The sequence below is a fragment of the Ochotona curzoniae genome, unplaced genomic scaffold, assembly GCF_017591425.1.
Source record: "Ochotona curzoniae isolate NIBS_2020 unplaced genomic scaffold, NIBS_Ocur_1.0 contig_2495, whole genome shotgun sequence".
NCBI lineage: Eukaryota > Metazoa > Chordata > Mammalia > Lagomorpha > Ochotonidae > Ochotona > Ochotona curzoniae.
The window spans coordinates 26,657-53,877 of NW_024465480.1; the positions used below are offsets into that span (position 1 = coordinate 26,657).

The window sequence follows — 27,221 nt, forward strand, 5'->3', positions numbered from 1 at the left end:
ACATATGGAATTCATCATTTTTAATTCTTCTCTCTACAATTTTCGAAATGAAAACTACTGCTTGGGCCTGGCACAGTAGCTTAGTGGCTTAAGTACCCCACTTGCATGACAATCCCATATCAGTGCTTGTTCCTAACCCAATTGCTCCATTTCCCTTCCATCTCCCTGTTTGTGGCCTGGAGAAACAGTCAAAGACAGTCATTAGGACGCTGCACCTGCAGAAGATACCCAGAAGCTCCTGGATCGTGGCTATGAATTGGCTCAGCTCCAGCCATTGTGGTCACTTGGGGAGTGAACCAGTGGATGGAAGATCTTTCTCTGTCTCTCCTCTCTGTAAACCTGACTTTCAAATAAACAAATTCTTTTTTTTTTTTTTTTGGTCAAAGAGGTGCTTTATTACTTTCCAACAGCTCTCACACTTTCTTGCCTGATGCCTTTGGAGCAGACGCCTTCTGGCCCTTCTGGGCCTTGGCAGGTGCAGCTGTTTTCGGGGCCACCACCTTATGGGGCAGGGCCTTCGGGGCCGCCGCCTTCTTGCCTGCAGTGGCCACCTTCTTTGCTGGAGCCTTAGCAGCGGCCGCCACAGCCCCCTTAGCAACAGGTGCTTTTTTAGGAGAAGCTTTCAGCAGAGCTGCCCTTGAAGCTTCTTAACTTCATTCTTGATTATTCTGTTTCTCATCTTCTTTGCCTTCATGACTTTAAAGCGGTCAAAATCAGTCATCTTTGCTTTCCTTTCTCTGGCTTCAATCTTCTTGGCCATCTCGTGGCTGCCCATTTTGCATTGATATCAGCCTTCTCCCAGGCCTTCCAGACATACTTCTGGTGGGCACTGTATGGGAACTTGAGGATAAAATCCATCAGCTTCATGCATTTGAAAGGCATGGCCTGCCTTCTGACCCGCGTGCAGGGCCCATCCACCAAAGCCCTGTTCTGATCAATGACATCTACAATCGCGACCAGCTTCCCGGCATGAGGCCCAAAGGAGACGTAGGCCACACGGCTGACCTCCACATAGGAGGAAGGCTGTGAGGGAGCGTCCAGTGAGAGAGGGATAGAGTGCTACAGAAGCAGCAAAGAGGAACAGCAAAAAACCACAGGGAGAGGTGCGTGAAGTTCCCTGGACAGTGTGGAGCCAAAAACATCCACACAACTCGGAAGAACAACGAGAACGAGACAAAACAAAAGGTAGAGAAGCCGACATCAAGCTCTAGACCTGCTGAGTCACCTTTGAAAGTGGCCGACAGGAGACGCAGCTGACCCAGAGACAAGGAAACCGGGAGGGATCGTCACCGGCAGAGGTCTTCAACAGCAGCAGAAGCAGACTGCAACACCCGGAGGTTCGGTGAGCCAGGGAAGGGTTAACAGCCTCTGCATTCCGGGGACTGGGCGCAAATCCCAACCCCCTGGGGTGCTCCTTCTGCCCTTCCCCCTGCAGGGGCTGCAGAAGCTCCAGCCTCTGAGAATACAGGGCAAGCGCCTTGAAACTGCCAGGTCTGTGCCTTGGGAGCAGCGCACAGTGGTCTTGGGGGCTGAGAAGACACGGGGGAAAGCGCCCCAGATATTCCTGCGCTGAGTGGGCCAGTGCATCTCAGTGCGCAGAGGCTGCCGGTGAGGGTCTGGAATCCCCTACACCCTGATACCCTGTGGGTGGGCGACAGCACCAGGAGGACTCTGAACGCCGCTCTGGGCGGGCTGGGCGGTCCGGCCTGCAGCAACCGCCTCCGCAGCGCAGGAGTCAGGAGGGCTCTGAGCTGGGAAGTGTAGCGCTGTGTGTCCCTGACACGCAGGTGCCACTCCCATAGTGTGAATTGCCCACTCCTCGCCTCCCACCCCGCAGTTCTGAGTGTGGGCGACCCACCAGGAGAGCTCTGAAAACTCCTGCGCCACACTGGCACTGTGCGAAACCGCCGAGAAGTCATTTTAACAGGGAGCCTGGGTCACTCCTCCACTAAGGGCCTGTGTGGGGGAGCCACACCGGGGTGGCTCTGAACACCCACACACCACGAATGGTGGAATCACTGCACAAGAGCCACGCCCAGAAAGTGCCTCACCCACAGTCCCGTGTGTGGGAGACACACCAGGCGGGCTCTGAAAAACCCTGCAGTCCCTGACACGGAGAACACAGGGAGAAAGCACATAAAACCTTCTACGTCCTGTGAATTCCCATGCAGGGGGCACGCCCAGAGAGCGCCTCCATCCCTCCACGCCCTGGGGTGTCACACCTGTAGAAGAGGTGCCCAGAGTGTGCCTGGAATCCACAGGGCCCCCAAGGTGGTGCCCTACAGTCCCGGGCCTTGAGAACGCACCAACGGTGCCGTGAAAAGTACCACGCCCTGCAACACCACAGCTGCAGGCTCCAACCTCTACAGGAAAGCACCTAACGACCCCTCAACAAACGGGTCCATTGGCCTCACCAAAATACACCAACGCAATGGGAAAAACCACCAGAAAAAGTTGTGCTCCAGATGAAAGAGCCAGCACGCCACCAAACAAGGGCCAAAAGCCATTATTAATATCGGAGATGTGAGGTGAAGACATGGAAGTGTTACCAGACAAGGAATTTTAAAAAATAGTGCTAAAATTTATCAGAGACGTGGACACGAAGCGGGAAGACTTCAGGAACCGCATAATCGCTGAAATACAACAAATCAAAACAAAACTGGATGCCAAAGATCATATAATTGAAAGCCTGATCAACAGAATAAATGCGGCAGAGGAAAGGATCTCTGAAACAGAAGACATACAAAATGAAGGTGCCCAGTGAATTAAACAGCTGGAGACAAGCCTCAGCGAAACTAATAAAATGATGCAAGAAATAAAGGATTACCTTAGAAAATTGAATATTCGGATCATTGGCCTCCCCGAGGGAGTAGAAAAAGAATCAGGAATGCAAGCAGTGCTTGACGAAATTATACAGGAAAACTTCCAAAACACTTGGAACACGAATCCACCCCGCATACAGGATGGACAGAGAACTCCCAACAGACATGATCCAAAGAGATCTTCACCCAGACACACGGTGCTCAAGTTCTACTCCAATGAAGACAAAGAAGGAATCCTGAGACAAGTACGAAGTAGAGAAAAGATTACATACAGGGGAAAACCCATCAGAATCACTGCTGACTTCTCCGAAGAGACCCTACAAGCAAGGAAAGAATGGACAAAGATCTTCCAAGTCCTGAAACAAAACAACTGTCAACCAAGAATAATCTACCCAGCAAAGATCTCATTTGTACATGAGAATGAAATCAGATACTTCAATAGCAAAGAAAAACTAGAAGAATATGTTTACACAAAACCAGCTCTGCAAAGCCTCCTTAGAAATGCGCTAGTCCCGGATAAAAAGGAGACAAACCACAAACAAAGTTGGCAAATAAGAAGGTCTCCAAACTAAAGCCCGCACAAACAAGGCAATTACACAGACAACAACACACACAAAACACAATCGCATGGCAGGGCAAAATTGCAACCTCTCAATTCTAACTCTCACACAAATAGTCTAAATTCACCAATCAAAAGACAGAGATTAATAGAATGGATCATCAAACAAGACCCAACCATCTGTTGCCTACAAGAAACACATCTAACCAGAAAGGATGCAAAGAAACTGAAAGTGAAGGGATGGAAAAAGATATTTCACGCCAATAGACGAGAAAAAAATGCTGGGGTAGCTATCCTAATTTCAGACGAGATAGATTTCATTCTAACTAACATCAAAAGAGACAGGGAAGGCCATTTTATACTGGTGAAAGGAATGATCCATCAAGAAGCAATCACCATCATTAATGTTTATGCAACAAATCTTAATGCACCTAGTTACGTAAAGCAATTACTTACAGACTTAAGGGAAGACATAGATACCCGCACAATTCTTGTAGGCGATCTCAACACGCCTTTAACACCAATGGACCAGTCTACGAAACAAAAACTCAACAAAGAAACAACAGAGCTCACACAAACAATAGAACAACTGGACTTAGTAGACATATATAGAACTTTTTATCCTAAGGCCACAGACTATACATTCTTCTCAGCGGTGCATGGAACCTTCTCCAGAATCGACCACATGATAGGACATAAAGTGAATCTAAATAACTTCCAAAACATTAGTATCATACCATGTACCCTCTCAGACCACCATGGGATGAAACTGGAAATCAACAACTCAAAACTCCCCAGGAAGTATAGGCACTCTTGGAAACTGAACAATATGCTATTAAACGAACAATGGGTCAGAGAAGAAATTAAAGATGAGATCAAAAAATTTATGGAAATCAATGAAAACTCTGATACAACATTCCAAAACTTGTGGGACACCGCCAAAGCAGTGCTACGAGGTAGATTCATCGCAATCGGAGCCCATGTCAAGGCCCAAGAAAGACGCCAAATACAGGAACTAACCACACACCTCCAGGATCTGGAAAAACAGCAGCAGAAGAGTCCCACGCACAATAGGAAACAAGAAATCATCAAAACAAGGGAGGAGATAAACCAAATAGAAATCAAAAAAACTATACATAAAATCAACAAATCAAAAAGTTGGTTTTTTGAGAAAATAAACAAAATAGACACTCCACTGGCCCGATTGACCAAAAAAAAAAACAAGAAAAAGTGAGAATCAATAGCATTAAAGATGACAAAGGCAACATAACAACAGACACTGCAATCATTAAGAAAATAATTAGAAATTACTACAAAGAACTGTACTCCCACAAATTTGAGGACCACCAAGAAATAGAAAAGTTCTTGGACTCCCACCACTTACCAAAACTCAGTCCGGAGGCAACTACAGAATTAAATAAACCTATAACCGAGGTAGAGATTGAAACAGTCATCAAGGATCTCCCAACGAAAAAAAGCCCAGGCCCAGATGGCTTCACCACAGAATTCTACAAAACATTCCGAACAGAACTAACCCCAATCCTCTACAAGCTCTTCAAAACAATAGAGAAGGAAGCAACCCTTCCAAACTCACTCTATGAAGCCAACATCACCTTAATCCCAAAACCGGACAGAGAACCGTCAGAGAAGGAAAACTACAGACCTATTTCTCTGATGAACATTGATGCTAAAATTCTCAACAAAATCCTAGCCAATAGAATTCAAAAAATCATCAGACAGATCATTCATCCGGATCAAGTAGGATTCATCCCTGGAATGCAGGGATTGTTCAACATTTGGAAATCCATAAATGTTGTAAACCACATCCAAAAACTGCAAAACAAGAACCACATAATAGTTTCAATAGATGCAGAAAAAGCTTTCGACAAAATCCAACACCTCTTCATGCTAAAAACTCTAGCCAAAGTAGGCATAGATGGGAAAATCCACAACATAATCAAAGCAATTTATGAAAAACCCAACGCCAGTATCATACTGAATGGAGAAAAGCTAGAACCCTTCCCATTGAGATCTGGAACAAGACAAGGATGCCCGCTATCACCACTGCTATTCAACATAGTCCTAGAGGTACTTGCAGAGGCCATAAGACAAGAAAAAGAAATCAAAGGCATACGTATAGGAAACGAAGAAGTCAAGCTTTCACTATATGCAGATGACATAATCCTATACATAGAAAAACCAGGAGACTCAATACAGAAACTACTAGAACTTATACGAGAGTTTGGCAGAGTGGCAGGGTACAAAATTAATGAACGAAAATCAACAGCCATAGTGTACGCAAATAACACCAAGATGGAAGAAGATCTAACCAACAGGATACCATTCAAAACAGCAGAGAGAAGTATGAAGTATTTGGGAATAAATCTAACCAAAAGCGTAGGACACCTATTCGAAGAAAACTACAAACTATTTAAAAAGGAAATTGAACAAGACCTCAAAAGATGAAATAATATCCCATGCTCCTGGATAGGCAAAATCAATATCATTAAAATGTCTATACTACCACAAGCTATATACATTTTCAACGCAATTCCAATCAAATTGCCCAAAACATTCTTCATGGAACTGGATACAATGATTCAAAAGTTCATCTGGAAACACAAAAAACCACGAATAGCTAGAACCATCCTAAAAAAAACAAGAAGTTAGCAGGGGGAATCACAATCCCGGACCTCTGGACATACTATAGAGCAGTGGTTATCAAAACAGCCTGGTACTGGCACAAAGACAGGAAGGAAGATCAATGGAATAGAATAGAAGCACCAAAAGGGAACCCACACAGATACAGCCAATTAATCTTCGACAAAAAGACCAATGACAGTCCAAGCAAGTGGGAAGGCCTCTTTAGTAAATGTTGTTGGGACAACTGGCTGATAGCCTGTAGAAACAACAAGATAGACCCACATCTATCACCATACACTAAGATCCAATCTACATGGATAAAAGACCTAAACCTACATCCAGAAACCTTCAAACTCTTGCAAGAAAATGTAGGAAATACCCTGCAAGACCTAGGAGTAGGTACCGACTTTCTAAGAAGGACACCAAAAGCAATAGCAGTTGAGGACAGAATAAACAAATGGGACCTCATCAAACTAAGAAGTTTCTGCACAGCAAGGGAAACAATCAACAAAGTAAAAAAGCAACCCACAGAGTGGGAGAAGATCTTTGCACACTGATATAGGCGATAGGGGGCTAATTTCCAGGATATACAAAGAACTTCAAAACAACCAAAAAACCAAAACAAACAAGCCACTCAAGAAATGGGCACGGGAAATGGGCAAGCATTTCACAAAGGAACAAGTCCAAATGGCAAACAAACATATGAAAAAATGTTCCAGCTCCCTGGCAATAAGGGAAATCCAAATTAAAACATCAATGAGGTACCACCTAACACCAGTTAGATTGGCCCACATAAAGAAGAACACCAACGACGCTTGCTGGCGAGGATGCGGGGAAAAGGGAACCCTACTCCACTGCTGGTGGAGCTGCAAATTGGTACAGCCTTTATGGAAATCAGTCTGGAGAACACTCAAACAACTCAAAATCTGCATACCATATGACCCAGCAATAGCACTCCTAGGAATATATCCAAAACACCTGTTTTACGACAAACCAACATGCATCCCTATGTTCATTGCAGCACAATCAGTAATTGCAAAAACATGGAAGCAACCGAAATGCCCATCAGCAGAAGATTGGATAAGAAAGCTTTGGTTCATCTACTCCATGGAATACTACTCAGCTATTAAAAAAAAACAAAATGCAGTTCTTTGTGGCTAAATGGGCCCAACTGGAAACTATAATGCTAAGGGAAATGAGCGAATCCCAAAAGGTTAGATACCACATGTTTGCCTTGATTTAACTTGTAATTTTTGTTTGGTTGTTGGTGCTTTTTTGAACCTGTCATTGATACTGTCTCAACCCAGATGTTTCGAAGAATGGAACTTGCATTATTTTTAACATATTGTTTACTCAATACTATGTCAATTAATTCCATAATGTTGTATATTGATACTGAGGTTTTGATGGGGCTTTTAACTGATCGGATCTTTACTCTGTTAGCCCTATCTTCAGACCAGAGAAGGTCTCCCCAAGAGGCCACTGAACTTATCTAGACAATAAGACGCTGGACTTTATGCTAAATATGTGTTTGCAAGGAACGAATCTCAACTGAACTTGAACTGTGGTTATGCAGCAAGGTGGAGGAATCCATCATGGGGGGAGGGGTATGGGAGGGGTGGGGGGAATCCCCAGTGCCTATAAAACTGTATCACATAATACAATGTTAGCAACAATAAAAAAAAAAAAGAAAACTATGCCACATCAAAAAAAAAAAAAAAGAAAAGAAAGAAAGAAAAGAAAAACCTAAGGCTTTTTTTTTTTTTTAACTTTCTCCTTTCTTCTTTGTCCCTGTTCCTTTCTCTCCTTTACCTGGTTGAGCCTTTATGATGACCTAGAGCCTGAATCTGCCCAGCATCCCAGGAGGTGCTTAAGGCCAGAAATCTACAAGCTAAAGTATTTGTCCCAATCTACAGTGAAGGGCCTGGGGCTGGAGTTGTGCCTATTCAAGCAAGTCAGTTGAAGATCTCAAATTCCTCCTCAAAAGGCAAAAAGTCAACTATAACCATCACTTTTTCTATGTTAAGGCTGTGGCACCTTAAGGCAGACAAGTTTCACTAACTTCATGATTCTATCTGGAAGTTGCTGTTCTCTGGAAGCTGACACTAATCTTAAACAATCAAACAAAAAAAGTGTACCATGGATTTAGATAATTTTTCCTACACTTAACAACAGCCTCTACTGCAAGTGTCCAAGTATGTAGATACTCTGTCTAAAATAATCATGGATAATTGACAGGCTTAATAATATCTTTCCACCATAGTGGATAGCCAGGGGTCTGACTCTTGTGTTCTAGGCAGGCTGCACTTATGGTTGATACCATGTCAGTCTGAGAGCTGCCAGCCAGGGGCTTAATGCTGGCACTCTAGAAAATGGCTGGATCTGTACTGAGACAACAATCTTAGAGTGGGTATATCAAGAGGCCTCAGAAGTAATAGGGAGGTGGTGTACACAGTTTCCCAAAATGATGACAGTGGGTAGGCAAGAGCCTGTTGCTGGGGCTTAGCCAGGCCAAACCCATGGCACACCAAAGCACCAGTCTGCGAGCAGGCAGGCTTAATGCTTGCGTTGAAGTTCTAGGCTAACCATATACTGATTACTTATATTTGTAGGCTGGAAGGGGCCAGGCTGAGGCCTCAGAAGTACTAGGTTGTAACTGCAGCATGCAGAAGCACTGGTCTTGAAGATGGAAATTCAAGGACTTTATGGGTCCTTGCCAGACTGCATCACTTTGCACCAAACTGCACCTCTGGAAATGTCCTAGAAGGAACAGAAAATCTCTAGTCTCAAGGACCAAAGAATTCGGTGTGTGTCTTGGCATTGGAAAACACACTACAGGTTGTGCCACTGTGCAAACCAGTTGAGGTTCTTGGATGCCACTTTAAATGACAGAGTAAGGTCAGTAGCTTATTAGAGTGACTAAGATGATATGGTGATCATAGCCACCAATAACAGCCACACTTCATGTGGTTTGTGGCATGAATTCATTATATATGGAGAGATTTCTGAACCCAGGACTTGTAAGGTCTAAATCTCTAATAAGCAAGAAGCAGCTGCAAGAGATTAAATGAAACCATATCTTTGAACAACTTATATGAACAGCAGTTGAAAATCTCAGGAGGGAATGAAAAGACACAGGCAGATAGCAAGCTTAGGCACACTAATTGGAGGCCATCTCTCTTCCTCCCAATATAATACAGCTTGCCTACGGGTCAATCATATACCCTTCCCAAAGTTTTACCCACATTTGGGGAGCCATGCAATTGGGTCAGATGGCATGGGAGTGTGATGAGTACTCCTCATCGGTTAGTAAGGCTATGAGGAGTTTCTGGCTGTGTGGCAAGGCCTGGCAGAATGTATCTGGTCATCTCATTGCTGCCTCACCCCATTGTATGGACACTTAATCACCTCTCTGAAGTTTCATAGAATTCTCTTGAGGGTGTTGTTGCTATTTTTCTACAAATGTGAAATGATACCAGTAACTGGTATAACACCTCAAACTGATCAATCATGTTATGATAAAAACATCTTTACCAACATAAGGCAATGACACACAGCTAAAAGTATACAATAGTAAAATTGATCTCACAATGTCTCCAAACATCCTGTCATGTGTCCACCATTGTCCTAAACTTGCCCTGATATAAGTAATGTTTTCCTTAAGAAACAGCTTGATAACATCTTGGGACAGATGGCAACCATGAAGGTACAAAGAGTTTGTTTACCATTTGCCTCGAACTGTTACAACACATGATATGATTTCTCATTTTGGTTTCTCACTGCAGAAAGCAGAAACTATATGGGGCATCTTCTAAAGGGAGACAAATGTGAACCCTCTCCCCCCCCCCCAACAGCTTAAAATGTCTACCTTATACTGGCACTTATATTTAGGGGGGAAAAGTTTATAAAAACTTCTAACTTATGTTGGCATTCAAATTTAGAGAAAGAAAACGGTATATAAAAGTAAAAGAAAGTTTCCTGCAAAGGCCCTCTGTGGATTGTCTGAGTTGCTCTGATCCCTTTCACAGTCCTTTAACAAAAGAACAAAAAACAATTGAATCAACACTAGGTGAAGTGGTGGCAATTAATAAATGATTGATTAGAGGATTTAATAACAATGAAAAGACAGAGGACAGAACTAGTCAATCAACCACCTCAGCTATATGTTGGCAATGAAAAACTGGGCAAATTGAGATTCTATGATGGACTATGTCAGTCAATGGATTCTTCCACGACCTCATCATGCTTGGAGTGGCAAGATTGGCAGCAATTCAGAACTGTTGAACTATCAAAACCACTTGAGCACGACCCTCGGAGCATGCCCTATATCCAGGACCTGGGAAGGGTGGAAGATTGGGTGGGGCTTCTCCCTTAAAGTCCCATTTTACATCAGATATACGAAGGAAACAATAAAAAAAAAAAGGCAAAGAAAAAAACGTCAGGAAGCAGCCTAACAACATCAATGAAAAAGAATATATGTTATATGCTTTTATAAATTTCTTTCATTTATGATCTTTTAACTCTGTACTCTTGATATTTTAAGCAATATTAGTTAGTTTGTGTTTAGTGAAAATTGATTTTGAATATAAGTAAACCACTTGTCACTATGTAACCGTATGTGCTGCCACCGTGGAGTTCCTGGCTTTAGCCAGGTCAGTGAGGGTTTGAATGAGTACTAGCTTGCTGAAAATATTTTCTCTGAAGTAAAATAATGATAAGGCTTTTAGGATTGATTTTATAATCATTCTTTTACAATAAAGTTAAAATAAAACAATGGCATGTTATGCAAAAGCTTGTGATGATTTGTGTATAAACAAAGAAGGCAACTTTTCTGAGTTGTCCATTATGAGCATCACACCATAGTGGTCCACATCTCATCTCTTTTTATTGTCTCATTGATCCATGCATCCTTTACAAGCTCTTAAGTCAGTTGGAGCTGGTCTCCGGTACTCACACTCATCTGGGATTGGAGAGTGGTTTCATGTAACCACTGCCCTTCCCAGGCTCATGAGAAGCCAGGCAATGGAGAGGGTCACTCTCTGTCACTGTGGGTACAAGATAAAAGTAAAGACATCTTTCTTGTGCATTTTCCTCTCTGCCTACTGTAACCTTGAATGTTATTTCTCTGATCTCATCAAATTTTAACCAAACTTGCAGAAAAAAAATTAGTCAAGTTCTAAAGCATTCTTTATATGTCTGAGTGCTTATATGAGTGAGCAGTACACATTTAGTACATATTTACTCACTGACCTTAAAAATAGTTTCTGGCATAAACTTGACTATGTTACCTCATTTGGGCTACTTTTCAACAAAATATGCATAACAATTTATTTCATTTAAAATGCTTATCCTATGGATCAGTTTAATCACAGATTTAAGGTAAAATAATTGAATGATTTTACAACTCTTTTAGAGCTCAGCTTTCCCTAAGCAAATAAAACTCAATATAGAAGAGAATACTTGAAACATAACCAAAAATGTACAAATTCATTGCTCAATAAAACAGTTGAAAAACCTAAGAAAATCCTTGTATAAAATATCTATTACATGACACCTTCTCTTTACTTGGGAGAATTTAAATATATTAGAAGAAACAGAGATAAAAAACTGGGTAAGAATTGATTACATGTTGAACAGGTGTAATTAAATTCAACACAAAACAAATAAAAATGCATTAGGAAAGTCATTTAAAGAATTTTTAAAAAGATTCTGAAAACAAACAAAACTTTTTATAAACTATTAACATGAAAACATGCTTAACTCTATGGTATGTAAATTCTAGCTTCATTGATGTATGCCTTTGTTGGTTATAATCGATTTTTAGATAATATCAAGAATGTTCTTTTTCTAATCATGGTAAATCTAATTCCATGTAGGATTCATCTTTCATAAACCTTGAAAAAGCACTCTAATAATCTTTCAGTTGTTTGTTCTATACTGATTCTATTTTATTTACTCTATAGTATATCTCCTTTATCAAATTACTACCTATTACTATTTAGACAGAACACATCTCTCATACCTCAGTATTCAATACTTATGACATTCTCAAGCATGTGGCATCATTTACACTTCTCTCTCCACTCTTTTTGGATTTTTCATTTTACATTTAAAAAAACAGGGAGTGTCAGTGATGGTCTAGCACGCTAATACTCTGCCTGCAGTCCAGCATCTTATGACAATTGGAATCCAACCTGCTACATTTCATGTTTAACTCCCTACTTATGGCCTAGGTAAGAAGGAGATGGCTGCAATTTTTAGGCCACTGTACACACATGGGAAAGCTGGAGGGGGCTTCTTGTTTTCAACTGAATCAGCTATGGCCATGGCAGCCATCTGGAGAGTGAACTGATGGATGGAGGATGTCTCTGCCCCTCCTGTCAATCTGTCTTTCAAATAAAACATTAAAAATAATCCAACATATCTAAATTAAGATGAAAAGATAAAAATATTGAGTTTTATCTATAATTATTTTAAAAATTATTGATGTTTGGAGGAATTAAGTGAAAAAACAGGGAGATTTTTTTATCTTATGGGCCCAGCACAGTAGTCAAGTGGCTAAAGTCCTCGTGTTTCATACTGGGATCCCATATGGGTTCCAATTTGTATCCCTCCTGCTCCACTTCCCTACCAGCTCCCTGCTTGTGTCCAGGAAAAGCAGCCACGGATGGCCCAAGGCTTTGGTATCCTGCACCCTCACAGGAGACCCAAAAGAAGCTCCTGGCTCTGGACTTTGCATTGCTCAGCCCTGGCCAGATGTTGTGGCCATGTGGGGAGTGAAGCAGCAAATGGAAGACTTTCTCTCTGTTTCTCCTTCTCTCTGTATATCTGACTTTCCAAATTAAAAAAAAAAAATTTTTTTTAGCTTTTAACTTACTTAATACCTTCTTAAATATTACACTCAAGAACAAAACCAATAATGTTTTATGACATAGAAATAGTTTGAAAAATTAGATAACAGCAATTGCACATGAAAAAAAGACAAAATAGGGAGATTTAGAGTAAGTCTCTGTTGCTCCTATACAGGGGATGGAAAGATACAGAAAGTGGATCCATTACTTTTGAAACTTGTTCCAACCCATGGTTATTAAAGCAGGATCTATAACCCGAATACATAATCACTATTTTATCTCAACCCTCACAAATCCCTTCATATATTCTATTCCACCTTCCTAGGAGGCAATAAAAAAAAAATCAAAGGACATTAGAATGCTATCAGAGTGATTGGGAATGTTTGAAAAAGGGAACTGCAAAACATTAAATAAATTTCACTGCAATGTAGTTTCTGAAGTGTGTTCCTAGGGAAGACCTTGGCCAGTATCCGGTCAGTATCAATATCAGAGGGATCACAGCTAGGGACTCATATAAGAAGGCTGGTGGAAATCACTCAGAAGTACACAAACCTCATTATCTAATTTAAGGCATTGATAATATGTTACATGATACATTCTACAGAAAAAGATGCCTCTCTTGTACTCGATGTTCAGCATTTTGGAACCTGATAGGGTCATGCCTCAAAATAGTAAGCAATAAAAACAATCAAGGCTGTCATAGATGGGACCATGCCAATGTGCTTAATACTAAATATTTGATTTACCTCAACATAAGTCACGATGCCCACACTTAAATTAACATTTTTAATTCATTTGTACATGGAATTATAATAAAGACCGAAGCAGAGAGGCATCTTTATTCCAATGATTCAAATCCCAAGTGATTGCAACAACAGTAGTTGAGCTGGTGTGAAGCCAGAAGACAGGAGTTAGATCAGAAGTGAATCAGCTAGGACATGAACCAGTGGTGCCCTAGGTTACCACAGTAGGGTAACCAGAAACTTACCCTACTATGCCATAGGGCTGCATCTGATGTTCATCGACATAGTTGAAAGAGTTTAGGCATAGGCTGGCATCCATTGGCAAGAAATTTGCTTTGGGAAGCCATTGTGCATGAAATCAGTGTGACCATGAGCAGTAGTTATGGCAGCTGATATTTAAAATCCAGTGGCAATTACCACATCCCCAAACTTGATGCCAAACAATTTTTATGACATTTGCATATAACTCTAAAAGTATATAATGATTAGACAAGGGCGAAAAGTGATCCAATTTGCCAGAAGTCACAAATGACTCCCTCCTCGCTCTGAACAAAACATCAGTCCTGCAAAACAGGGTGATTAGCATTACAATTCCCACATGCATCAATTGATATTTTTGAGTTCATATTAATCTGCAATAGAATATTGGCAAATTAACACTATAAAAAAAGCTATTCTAGATAACTGCATAAATTCTATATGAAACTCAAAACAAGTGTTATATGGAGAATATTTATTTTCAAAATTAAAATGTGAAAGCAGAACTTATTTACAACAAAATGAGATCAAGCACAGATTCCATCTCAAATATTTTAGCAAAACATAGCCTTGTTCTAAAATGTGACACACCTCATGTTTATTATTTGGCAATTGCTGAGATTTTCAAAGTGTTTTCCACATCTTACTGCAATTTAATAATGGGTTCTATCTGTAATCTTACTAATACCTGTTTTGGATTTTATAAGATTTGACTGTGACAGCAGCTTTGTTGAAGCTACTGTTTTTGTTTACATGCCATTGTTTTTCTGCACTTCACAAGATCTGCAGAGGATTGACTTCAGGATAATAATTTTTCTTTTAGTCAATAGGATATTTTTTACGCCTTCCTGTGGATATGTTACAGAACTGCAAACCCATGTCAGTTTTTTGATTTCTATTGCAATCATTGTTTTTTTCTATGAGTTTTTCAACACTTCGTCAGTCATGTGACTTAGATTATACAATAACTGTCTGCTAGCAAAAAGATTTTCCATACTCATCATACTGAAAAAAGTTTTTCCCTTGTGTGAACTCTGTGATGATTGTTTAGGTCTTTTTTATGGCAAAATGCTTTCCCACACTCAATACATTCATACGGTTTTTCCCCTGTGTGGATTCTCTGATGTCTAATTTGGGATGACTTCTTACAAAAAGCTTTCCCACACTCACTACATTTATAAGGTTTTTCCCCTGTGTGAATTCTCTTATGATTAATGAGACCAGACTTCTGACAAAAAGTTTTTCCACACTCAATACATTTATAAGGTTTTTCCCCTGTGTGAATTCTCTGATGTGTAATTTGGGATGACTTTCGACAAAAAGCTTTTCCACACTCACTACATTTATAAGGTTTTTCCCCTGTGTGAATTCTCTTATGTTTAATGAGATCAGACTGCTGGAAAAAGGCTTTTCCACACTCACTACACTTATAAGGTTTTTCCCCTGTGTGAATTCTCTGATGAATGATTAGGTGTGACTTCTGACAAAAAGTTTTTCCACACTCAATACATTTATAAAGTTTTTCCCCTGTGTGGATTCTCTGATGTGTAATTTGGGATGACTTTCGACAAAAAGCTTTCCCACACTCACTACATTTATAAGGTTTTTCCCCTGTGTGAATTCTCTTATGTTTAATGAGACCAGACTGCTGGAAAAAAGCTTTTCCACACTCACTACATTTATAAGGTTTTTCCCCTGTGTGAATTCTCTGATGTTTAATGAGACCAGTCTGCTGGCAAAAAGCTTTTCCACACTGACTACATTTATAAGGTTTTTCCCCTGTGTGAATTCTCTTATGTTTAATGAGATCAGACTGCTGGAAAAAGGCTTTTCCACACTCACTACACTTATAAGGTTTTTCCCCTGTGTGAATTCTCTGATGAATGATTAGGTATGACTTCTGACAAAAAGTTTTTCCACACTCAATACATTTATAAGGTTTTTCCCCTGTGTGAATTCTCTGATGTGTAATTTGGGATGACTTTCGACAAAAAGCTTTCCCACACTCACTACATTTATAAGGTTTTTCCCCTGTGTGAATTCTCTTATGTTTAATGAGACCAGACTGCTGGAAAAAAGCTTTTCCACACTCACTACATTTATAAGGTTTTTCCCATGTGTGAATTCTCTGATGCACAATGAGACCATAATTCCAGCAAAAGGATTTTCCACACTCACTACACTTATAAGGTTTTTCCCCTGTGTGAATTCTCTTATGTTTAATGAGAACAGACTGCTGGCAAAAAGCTTTTCCACACTCACTACATTTATAAGGTTTTTCCCCTGTGTGAATTCTCTTATGTTTAATGAGATCAGACTGCTGGCAAAATGCTTTCCCACACTCAATACATTCATAAGGTTTTTCCCCTGTGTGAATTCTCTGATGCCTGATTAGGTTTGACTTCCGACCAAAAGCTTTTCCACACTCACTACATTTATAAGGTTTTTCCCCTGTGTGAATTCTCTGATGCCTGATTAGGTGTGACTTCCGACCAAAAGCTTTTCCACACTCACTACACTTATAAGGTTTTTCCCCTGTGTGGATTCTCCGATGTTTAATGAGAACTGATGGTTTGCAAAAGGCTTTTCCACACTCACTACACTTATACGGTTTTCTCCCAGTGTGAATTCTCTGATGTGTAAGGAGACCTGATTGAGCACTAAAGGCTTTTACAAGGTCATTACATTCATGTGGTTTCTCCTCATTGGGAAGAATCTTATCTCTAGTGCATTCCGACTTCTCATAAATGTTTTTTTGACATTTATTGCACACATGGAAATTTTCTGCTATATCACTTCTCTGTTTGGTGGTAAATCTAGAATTACAGCTAAAAGACTGTTTGCAGCAGCCACATATATAGTGACTTTTTGCTGTTTGTATTATGTGATTAATTTTGCAATCTCTTTTATAAATAGGACATTTCTCACTCTTGAAAAGTTCATGGAGTTTCTTTCCTGAGTGTGTTTGTTGATGCTTGCCAACATAAGGATTGCTATGGAACATTTTCTTGACGATTTGAATTGTTTCTCCTACAATCATAGGGCAATTGCATGGGTGATTGATACAAATTTTCTCACACTTAAGGAATATCTTCCTGCTGAAAGTTTTTTCTTTCCTATTGTGTTCAAAAGATTGCTTACAAGTGTACATCTTGTCATGCTGACTGAGATTTTCCCCACATTGGAGTTGGTTCTCAGGAACATTAGAGGTTTGCTTTTTCCCAAATGACATTTCATCAGGCTTCCTAGGAAAAAACACATTTGGAAATAAATTATGATGTCCTTTCTTCTCTTTTCAAAAGGTACCCCATCTTTGAGATCTTTCCTGGGACACACTTTCCACTTCCCTTCTTCTTTCTAAGTTCACCTGGTTACTTTGGAAGCAAACCTTCTCTAAGCAACTGAGTTCCAGTTTCTGTTCCTATACTAAGCTGAGGAAAGAGCCACTGAGATCTCCTGGTAACATTTTCTCTGGTGCCTGAAACAGGGCATGAAAAAGGCTTCTTATACCAGTCATGTGGCTTCACTCAGCAGGCAGAAGAATTTACCATGTTGGTATGCTTTCCTTTAAGTGTGACTGGGCCTTTAAAATGACTCGATACCACTTGGCTCTGCATAAATATGGATCCCTCCATCTTATCCACCGTCCACCACCTAGCTCTGTTTGAAACTCCAAATAGGTTGTTTTTTCAAGGGGGATGAATTGCTCTTTTCCTATCATCTCAATTACCCCTTTGGGAGTAAGGATCTGGTGCATGTTTGAAAGAAATCTGGTGGAGGAGTGACAGTCCCTGTCAGAGGCTACTTTTTGCATGACTGGAAACTCCCTAGGTGGATTCTGAATGCTGACCACCTGGCATGGTACCCAAGTGCCAAGCTCCTTTCTTATGTTTCATGTTGGTTTATCCTTAATGAAGGAGGGCTGACTCATGGCAGCCCCACAAGTATTCTGCTTGGTTTTGATCATTTGAAATAACTCATGTGGACTTTTGATGACCACCTCTACACTCCTGAGATGAAGTGAGTAAAGACCAGTTCCTTTGTTTTGTTTTGTCTCAATTCTATAAGCCATGTGGCTTTCAACATCAGAGACCTGATCAGCCATAGAATGGGAGGGGTACATTTGAAACTACACAGTAGGAGCTATTGATTGAGAGACAACCAATGGGAAATGTCTTCCCATAGGTTCTTGCTCAGACAAGGAAGAGTCATGGAACACTTAAAAACCCAAGACCCTTCTGAAAAGTGTTCATGTATCTCCTTCTTTCCACTCAACAGGTATCCCATTTCCTGCTCATTCCAAGCTGGTCCTTTTCCATTCCATCTACTTTCTACATTCACCTAATAACTCTGCAAATAAAACTTCTCTGCAAATTAAAAAATAAAAAGAAGAAAGTGTATTTCTAGTTTCTTTTTTATACAATCTCCTTTCATAGCATGTTTCAATTATGGCCAGAGCTTAAATTAACCATCTTTGGCAATGTAACTCTTTTTGAAGTTACACAACTTTTGTGATTACAACTTGCCTGAAAGTGGTTTCTTGATTTTCCTGAATAGTTCCAAGCAGCTCATTCTTTCTGGAAAGATCTGAAATGAGCAAAAAGAGTAACCATATCCATGAATTACATCTAAGTATTTCTTTTCAAATGCTCAAGTAAGATAATGATGTTTCTTGCCATTCTAGATATAACAGATTTTAATATTCAAGAAGTACACACATAAATGAGTCTTACACTTTTTCAGTTAATACATTAATACAATAAATAGGGTTTCTTTTTCCATTTTCAACTACTTGGGGTTTGTATTTTAAGTTCATGGGGTAGAACAGAAAATTTGGTACAGAAATTCAAATTAATGCTTGTGATGTATTACATCACATAACGGTTCCAGTTTTTCTTGTCTTGAAGGGATCATGTAAAAGATCAATATTTATTTCTACATTTTGTGTTTCAGGTCGATAATTTTTAACATTTAAAGGCATTGTTAGAATAGAACTGTGTATGGAGACTGTAGAGTGCCTTTGTCTCATGCATGACATAAAATACTGATTTTGAAAGAAACATTAAAAAAAATCAGCATGAATTCCAGTGAATATTTACTGAGATACATATCAACTTCCCTTCCCAGTATGTATTGCCCTACCTGGAACCTGCTGGTGTTTAGATTTTTCCACAGTCCATGGTACTGATTCTTGTTCCAATTTGAAGATCACATCAGGTTTTGTTATGTGATACCCTGTTAATTGGAAATAATAGACATTTTGTGAAATCACTATCTTGGAGCTTAAAGAAGAAAAGATTGGATCTAGAATCTGTGTCACAAAATGGCTAATACAAATCATTATCTGAAGAGTAAATATCGAGATTCTTTTTGTTTTGTTTTGCATTTTATTATTATTGCTATCATTTTATAATACAATTCCATATTCCCTTATCCCCTCCCCAAGCCTCTTTCTCCCATCTAGTTCCTTTATATCATACCTAACATATAGTTTTTTATACTCAGTCATATGTCCATCATTGCGGTCATGGACAATGGTAGAGAGTCAGAATCTTATTGTCAAGATATAGTAAACAGTTTCATTCTAAGTCCATCTTTGTCTGGAAACAGAAATGCATATCAACTGCATCCTCACATCTGGATGTTAGTCTCCATTTCATAACTACTATACATCCCCTCAAATGAAAAGTCATAATAACATCAACAATAGAAAGAAAAATAGAAAATTACAATGCCATGAAGTTAAATGACATGTTACTAGATATGACCGTCTCCATTACAAAGCTGTTATACATCCCCTTAAATGAAGAGCCACAAAAAAAAAAAAAATCAACATCAGGGAGACAAAAGAAATTAACAACACCAAGAAGTTAAACAACATAACAACATGATATGAAATGAGTAACATGTAACTGAAGAAATGAAAATCAAGAACCTTCTTAAAGAAAATGATGCCACTGCATGATCTAAGACTCATTGAATGATTTAATCAGAAGAAAGTGCTTTGAAGAGATGAAACTTACACAAAACAACAAAAGCCATGTAATATAGTTTCTGCTAATCTTTGTTGAAGTGTGTTTCCTACAGATAATAAATAGATGGGCTTTGTTTTTAATCCAGTCTACTAATCTGTGATGTTTGATTAAGCTTAAGCCATTTACATTCAGAGTTAAATATATACGGGTGGTACTTTGGTCCTGTCTTTTTAGGAATGGGTTGTTCGTTGATTCAGTCTTCTGTTGTCATTTTACTGGAATGTTCTTCCCGATTGCCTTTGGTTTTGGTAGGTGAACTCCTCTTCTCTGTCAAAAGAACATCTTGAAGTATCATTTGTAGGGCAGGTGTGAAAGAGGCAAATTCTTTTAGCTTTTCTTTACTCTGGAAGAATTTTATTTCCTTTTCAAAGATGAAAGAAAGCTTTGCAGGGTATGTTTTCCTAGGCTGACAATCTTTTTCTTTCAGAATCTGGAATATGTCACTCCATTCTCTTCTTGCCTGTAGAGTTTCCTGTGAGAGACCTCCTGTGAGCTTAATTGGCATTCCTTTACGTATCAATTGGTTTTTTTCACGTGCACATTTAAGGATCTTTTCCTTATGTTCGATTGAAGAGAGCTTGATAAACATATGTCTTGGTGAAGATCACTTTTGATCAAGCCTGTTGGGAGTTCTGTGCCCCTCCTAGATCTTGTTTCCCAAGTCTTTATCCAGATTAGGGAACTTTTCTTGATTATTACATTAAATACATTTGCAAACTCAGCTTCTCTTTCTGTACCTTCTGGGACTCCCAGAACTCTTATATTTGGCCTCTTCATAGTGTCTTTCAATTCTTGAATACTTTTTTTGGCCTGACCAAGCTCTGCTTCCAGCTTTTTCTTTGTTTCCCCCTGGTGACAAGAGATATCTTCCAATTCTGAGATTCTTTCTTATGCTAGTTTCATTCTATTTTGGAGACTTTCCACTGTACTTGTAATTTGCTCTACAGTGTTCTTAGCTTCTGTTATACCAGCCTTGATTTGCTTTACTGCTTCCTTCAATTCTTTGAACTCTTGCATGAGCTTCTCATTTTTGACCAGAATCTTTAAAATGAGTCATGGATTCTGTGTCCCCATTTTCTCGATGTCTTCCTCAGTTAACACTGAGGTTGGCAAAGGGTTTTGCTCCTTTGCAGGGGAGTTTTCGGTAATATTCATTGTGCCTTTGTATCTTCTTTTGCTCTTGATCATTGTACTTTTGGCTAGCAGAGTCTTCTTCTTGGGGCAGGTTTCTAAGCTGTGTCACTCAGGGGTCTATAATGCGATTTTACTTATTGCAGTTGGTACACAACTTTTTGCTTACAGCCACTTATGCCACAACCTCCAGCAAGTTCCAGGTCTGGGTTCTTATGTCAGATTTCCACTGTGGTCTTCACAGCCCCAGCTCCTGGCTCACCACTCTCCACCTCCTGTGATACTATGCTGAGGCTGCACTGTTCTCTCTGCAACCTTTCTCCCACTTCTGGTTGGAGCAGGTCCCAGGATTAAAGAGACACCAGGTGTCTTATCTAGTTAGGTTGTTGGTGGTGCTGATCTTGTAGGAATAGGTCTGGTTGCCACACAGAACTATTTTGACCCAAAAGATGCCACAGTCAGTATTATTTTCCTGCTGGACCTCAGCAAGTTCTTGCAACTCCAGAATATGCACAGTTCACTGTTGTCTCCTGCAGTCCCAAAGCTATTGCCACAGTGCGCAAATGGCGCCTCTCATACCACCACTGCAGTCCTTCATCTGCTGGCTGTCAGATCCGAGGGCTACCCAGACTTGCCCCAGGTGTAACCTGTAGAATGCCAGATTGTTTCAGTTCATGGAGTCAGAAATGAGCTCACTCCCTGCTCAGAGTCTGCTCCATCCTTTCCGTTTCCCTTTCCTCCTTACGCAAAATGGCACCCAATTCAGCTCTAGGGGGCTGACTGGGCTATGAAATCTACTCTGTTCTCGCACTGCCCCTCTGAGATTTTCTGCTCTGTCTCTGCTCCTGGTCAAATCAAACGGATCAGCAGGATGGATAGTTCTTTGTCTGGATTCACCTTCCAAGCTCACAGTGCAAGTCCCTTCCCACTTGGTTGCTGGTGGAGTTCCAATTGCTGTGCTGGAGTATCAGTAACTGCAATACCACACTGCTGTGCCCGCTGCTTTCCTGTGTCTTTCAGTCTCCAGGCACCGCTCTGCTGTTGTTCTGTTCTTTTCCTATTTCCTGAAATATGTCCTCTCTACTTCATCCTGATTAAATGCTTCTCTGTTCATTTAAGCATGTCCTTACTCTATTCCACCATCTTGATTCTCCCATACTAAGATTCCTTAAAGCCTCAAATACTAGTCCTACTAGGTACTAAACTTCATAAATTCTTAATTTGTCAAGTATAAAGAAATTATTCTGGTTGGGCATGACAAAATTTCACTCACCCACAGACAGCAGATTGCTATATGTCTCAATCATTACATCCCTGTACAGGGTCCTCTGAGTATTGTCCATGTTCTGCCATTCCTCCTGGGTAATGTCCACAGCCACATCTTCAAATGACACCAACACCTGGAACGCACATGTCTCCTCAGTTCTGGATCACTCAATAGAAAGACTGACAGTACATTCTTCTAAGTATGTTTGATTTGCAGCCTCTATTCATGCAGCTTAATTTATAATCTATATGGCATTATAGGGTAAAAGGAAAATGAAAATACTCATTCTGCATTAATTTTGCAATTCTAAAACTGCAATAGACTATTTCTTATTATTCTGTAGCAAATTCTTTCCTCTAATGACTCTGAGTTTGATTAAATGTTGAATGCATAGTTAGAATAAACTGCAAGTAGAAGATATCACTCTCAGTTTGTCCCTGTTATTGCCACTCTGCTTTTTCAATTCAATTAAAATAAATAAGCATTTTAACATTGAGCAAAAATATAAACTCAGTGTCTGTAATAGTAAGCTGAGTGTTTTCTAACTGGCATGTTCCGCCATATTTTCTTTCTGTAGAATTTCGTCTTATCAGAATGGTATACTGGGGGCTTCTCTACTGATTTCTCATCTACGAAGCAGGGGAAAGTTTTCTGGATCATTCACTTAAGGCAGAGGCTTAGGAAGTAAGTCCGTTCTCTGTGGAAAGCCATATATTAAGAACAGAATCTGTATCCATGGATGTCTCACATTCAGTCTTCTGAGGGAAATGACTAAAACTTCAGCTCAGGATTACTATTCTTTGCATGTTTAATTTGCATCTTCTAAAGGCACAGATTAAATTACAGTCTATTTGGCAACATAAAGTAAACACAAAATATCTTGTCCTACAGTTTATTTGAAATTCTGAAGTTACAATGGAATTCCTTTATCATTCTGTACGATTATTTCCTCTAATAATTATAAAATGAGTTCACTGTGTAATCTGTAGATATAAATATGAGCATCGAGCTAAATAACATAGTAGATAAGAAAGACACATGTTTAATACTGGATAGGATAGTGAGAACATTTTTGAATAATTCATGATATTTTTCTCAAACAAGCTGATACTTAAAAAATATAAAGTGACATTAATAAAATTCAATTTTCTTGTTGGGAGCTATATATTATAGCCATACTGAAGCCATTTTGAATATAGATCTAGGTCAGTGGAAAGCCCCAGCTAACAAAGTGCAAGAGAAACCAGGTCTTAAGACACCCTATGGTTTACGAGTCTTCTAGCAACCTACCCTGCTCTGACCATTCTTGGTGCTCATGACAGGATGTTGGCTTATGCCCTACCTGCTAGCATCCTCCTATGAGCATAAGGGGCTTTGGAAAATAGCTACCCAGAAAAGAGTTGTGAAACAATGCCCACCTCTTGCGAGCATAAGTGGCTTTTAGAGATAGCGACCCAGAAAGAGCTGTGAAACCATACCCTGGACCCTACTTCCTCTTTCCCCTCACCCATAGGTCCTGTTTTGCAGAGTATAAAGGCTTGTGTGTGAAAAATAAAATTGGTCAGCTTGATCAGACATACTGTCTTGCTGTCCGTTTCTTGTGTCTCTTGTCCCCCATTCTTTCCTAAGTTGGCTGCAATCCAGTTGACTGTCCTGCTAGATGGGATATTTTCTTATTTTAACTTGAAAAATGATATATTGGAAAAAAATTTTACATTAAATTTGCACAAATGGGTGAATAATTCCTACAGCTTACTCTGGATTTAAATACATATGTGATTTTTTTTTTTTACTTTGGAATATGTCTATATTAAAATCTTTTCTGCTTTCTATTTGTTTTACATTTTATGAAAAAAATATTTAAATTCAGCTAAAATTTTAAATGCAGTGAACTTCAACCTTAGTAGGGAAACAAATTACAACCTTATTCAGAACTACCTTCTTGTAACAAGTAAGTTAGTCTCAGCCAGTCACAGGCTGTCAATTGTTCAGAAAATATACATACAAGGCAAACACCAAGCTGCTATAAATCAATATGCTTCTGTGCTTTGGAAGCCCCTTAAAATTAACCAGTTATCTCTTGTTTTCTAGCTACTTGTTTATTTTTAAAATTTATTTATTTATTCATTTATTTGTTTATTTTAATATCATGCTTCACCATTTGTTTGAGAAGACTGCATTTGCACCAATATTGATAAACACAGGTGTTTCTTCCTTTTGCTTTTGTTGCTTGATTCTTCAAGGTACCCTATATAATAGAATATGGGATATTTATATATCTGTAACTAGCATATTTTACTTAACACCTTACCCTCTAGTTACACTCATTTTCATGCAATCCACAAAATTTTATTTTCATAGCTGAATAGTCTATTGTACATATGCAATTTCTTTATTCCTTCATCTAAAGATGGACACCTCAGATCATTCCTTATATTCTGTATTATGAACACTGCTACAGTAAACAAGATGGCTACAGATATCTCTTTTATACAATGTGTTCATACTTTTAGGGCATACAGCATAACCATTTCAGAAATTTTATACAGTGACTGAATTAATTTATCACCCATCAACATTGTATAAAAGTTTTCATTTTCCATATATTCACCAGCATTTGTAACCTTTTCTTCTAAGTAATAATAATCATTTGGTCATGGTTGGGGTGATATTTCATTGCGATTTTGATTTACATTTCCCTAACGGTAACTTTTTAAGAACTACCTACTGAAATCTCTAGCTCACTCACTCTCTTTCATCTTTTCTCCGTAAATCTACATTTTAAATAAAAACCAAAGCATATGAAGCAGGAGCCAGCCCTTTGCTTTAGCAGATAAAGAAACTGACATACTACATGGGCATTGGTTCATATCCTGGTTGCTCCACTTCTGACCCAACTCCCCGATAGCAGGCCTAGAAAGGAAGTGGAGGATGGCTCAAACACTTGGGTTCCTGTAACCAAGTTGTAGACCTGGACAAAATTCCTGGCTCATGATTTAAGACTTGCTCATGTCTGGACATTCTGTTTATTTGAGGAGTGAACAAACAGATGGGAGATCTCTCTCCACCTCTCTCTCTTTCTTGGTAACTCTGCTTTTCAAACTAATAAATCTGAAAGAAAGGAAAAGGAGAAGGAAAAGGAAAAGAAAGAAGGAAGAAGGAAGAAAGGAAGAGAGGAAGGAAGGAAGGAAGAAAGGAAGGAAGGAAAGAAAGAAAGAAAGAAAGAAAGAAAGAAAGAAAGAAAGAAAGAAAGAAAGAAAGAAAAAAAAAGAAAAGAAGGAAGGAAGGAAGGAAGAAAGAAAGAAAAAGAAAGAAAGAAAGAAAGAAAGAAAGAAAGAAAGAAAGAAAGAAAGAAAAAGAAAGAAAGAAAGAAAGAAGAAAGAAAGAAAGAAAGAAAGAAAGAAAGAAAGAAAGAAAGAAAGAAAGAAAGAAAGAAAGAAAGAAAGAAAGAAAGAAAGAAAGAAGGAAGGAAGGAAGGAAGGAAGGAAGGAAGGAAGGAAGGAAGGAAGGAAGGAAGGAAGGAAGAACAACCTGCAAAAGGAAACGGCATTGTGGCATATCAGGTTAAGCTTCCCCATTTCCAATTTAGCTTTAAGCTAATGTGCAGTGGAAACAGCAGAAGATGGCTCAAGCACTAGATTCATCTAGAGACACAGTACGACCTCCTGGTTCTTCTCTTTGACACAGTCCAGCCCTGACCACTATGAACATTTGGAAAATCAATCAGCAGATAGCAGACATGTCTTAAATCAGTTTTTAAAATAAATAAAAACCTCCAAATGCTACTAGGCACCATACCAATTCAGCAATTCCAAAAAAGCAAAATTGAAAACTTGATAACTATTTTTATATTTGGAAACTCTTACTACTCCCAAATGTTGAGTGCTTATTTTAAGGTTGGTATTGATTGATTTTCATTATATCATCTGTAAGATCAATAAACACCATTTCAAACTTGACATCCCACAATAATTAATAAATTCTTAGTTTCAATTTGAATCATGTAATAAATATGTCTTAGTTTTATCATCAGAAAACTTGGAGGGAAAGTTTGAATCAGATTTAGCTCTCCAATGTATAGTTATGCCAATCTTACCTTCTTTCTCCAATATTTATTCCTTTGTTTCAGTTTAAGAAAACCATCATTAAGCTCCTACAACACAATGTAAAACAGAGTCATAAACATATAACTTACTGAAAGTGTGTTTCTGTTCTCTAGACTTGGAAGCATGTAGTGGGTTTCAGGGATACACCTGGAAGAAAAGGTGGATAGAGGGAGTTACCAATTGGTTTTGCTTTCCCAAGTTTCCTTATTACTTCCTGTTGTGTAAGTAATGTCAAAACAAGAACCAGACACAACCGCTAGAAAAACAAAGACAATCAACTTTCCTAGGCATGAATAGTGCATTACAGATGACAACTGCCACGAAGGCTTCCTAGAAACAGCATAAACAAGTTCAATAATTGGCAGTGATTAAACTCAAGTTATTTCTAGGTTAAAGCAAATGTCCTATATTTACTTAAAAATTTTAAAAAATATGTTACTGCCAAGCACTAAGTTATTTTTTTTTCAACAACTACTGTTCAAATTACAACATACCATAAAAAAAATATTGTCACTAAAATTGATGCTACTCAAAAATGATTGGGGGTATTAAGCATTTGTCCATTTCTACAGATGAGCTGCATAGGACTCCATATGAGGACTTCCGTTAGAACATTTATTGTTGTTAATACTTAAAACTCTGTGGAAGGCAGACATTTTTAATTAGAGTAATTGTATTTGCACTTATACAGGAAAAATTGATATAATACATATTTATTCTATACAGCTTTCTAGTAAGTGCTCCAACTGAAACTTCCTAAGACTTCAATGACATTTCCCAGCTCTTAAACCTTCAATGACACTTGA

The 27,221-nt window shown here is 39.1% G+C and overlaps 1 long non-coding RNA gene and 1 pseudogene across 1 annotated transcript; one reads left to right on the top strand and one right to left on the bottom strand.

The window, feature by feature from the left end:
* Positions 1–379: 379 nt before the first annotated feature.
* LOC121152593 lies at positions 380–13,937 on the bottom strand (annotated as a pseudogene).
* Positions 13,938–15,179: 1,242 nt separating this feature from the next.
* Positions 15,180–15,780, top strand: LOC121152592. The gene is made up of 2 exons (XR_005883286.1): positions 15,180–15,226; positions 15,731–15,780. It is a non-coding gene; the product is annotated as an uncharacterized LOC121152592 (long non-coding RNA).
* Positions 15,781–27,221: the final 11,441 nt, after the last annotated feature.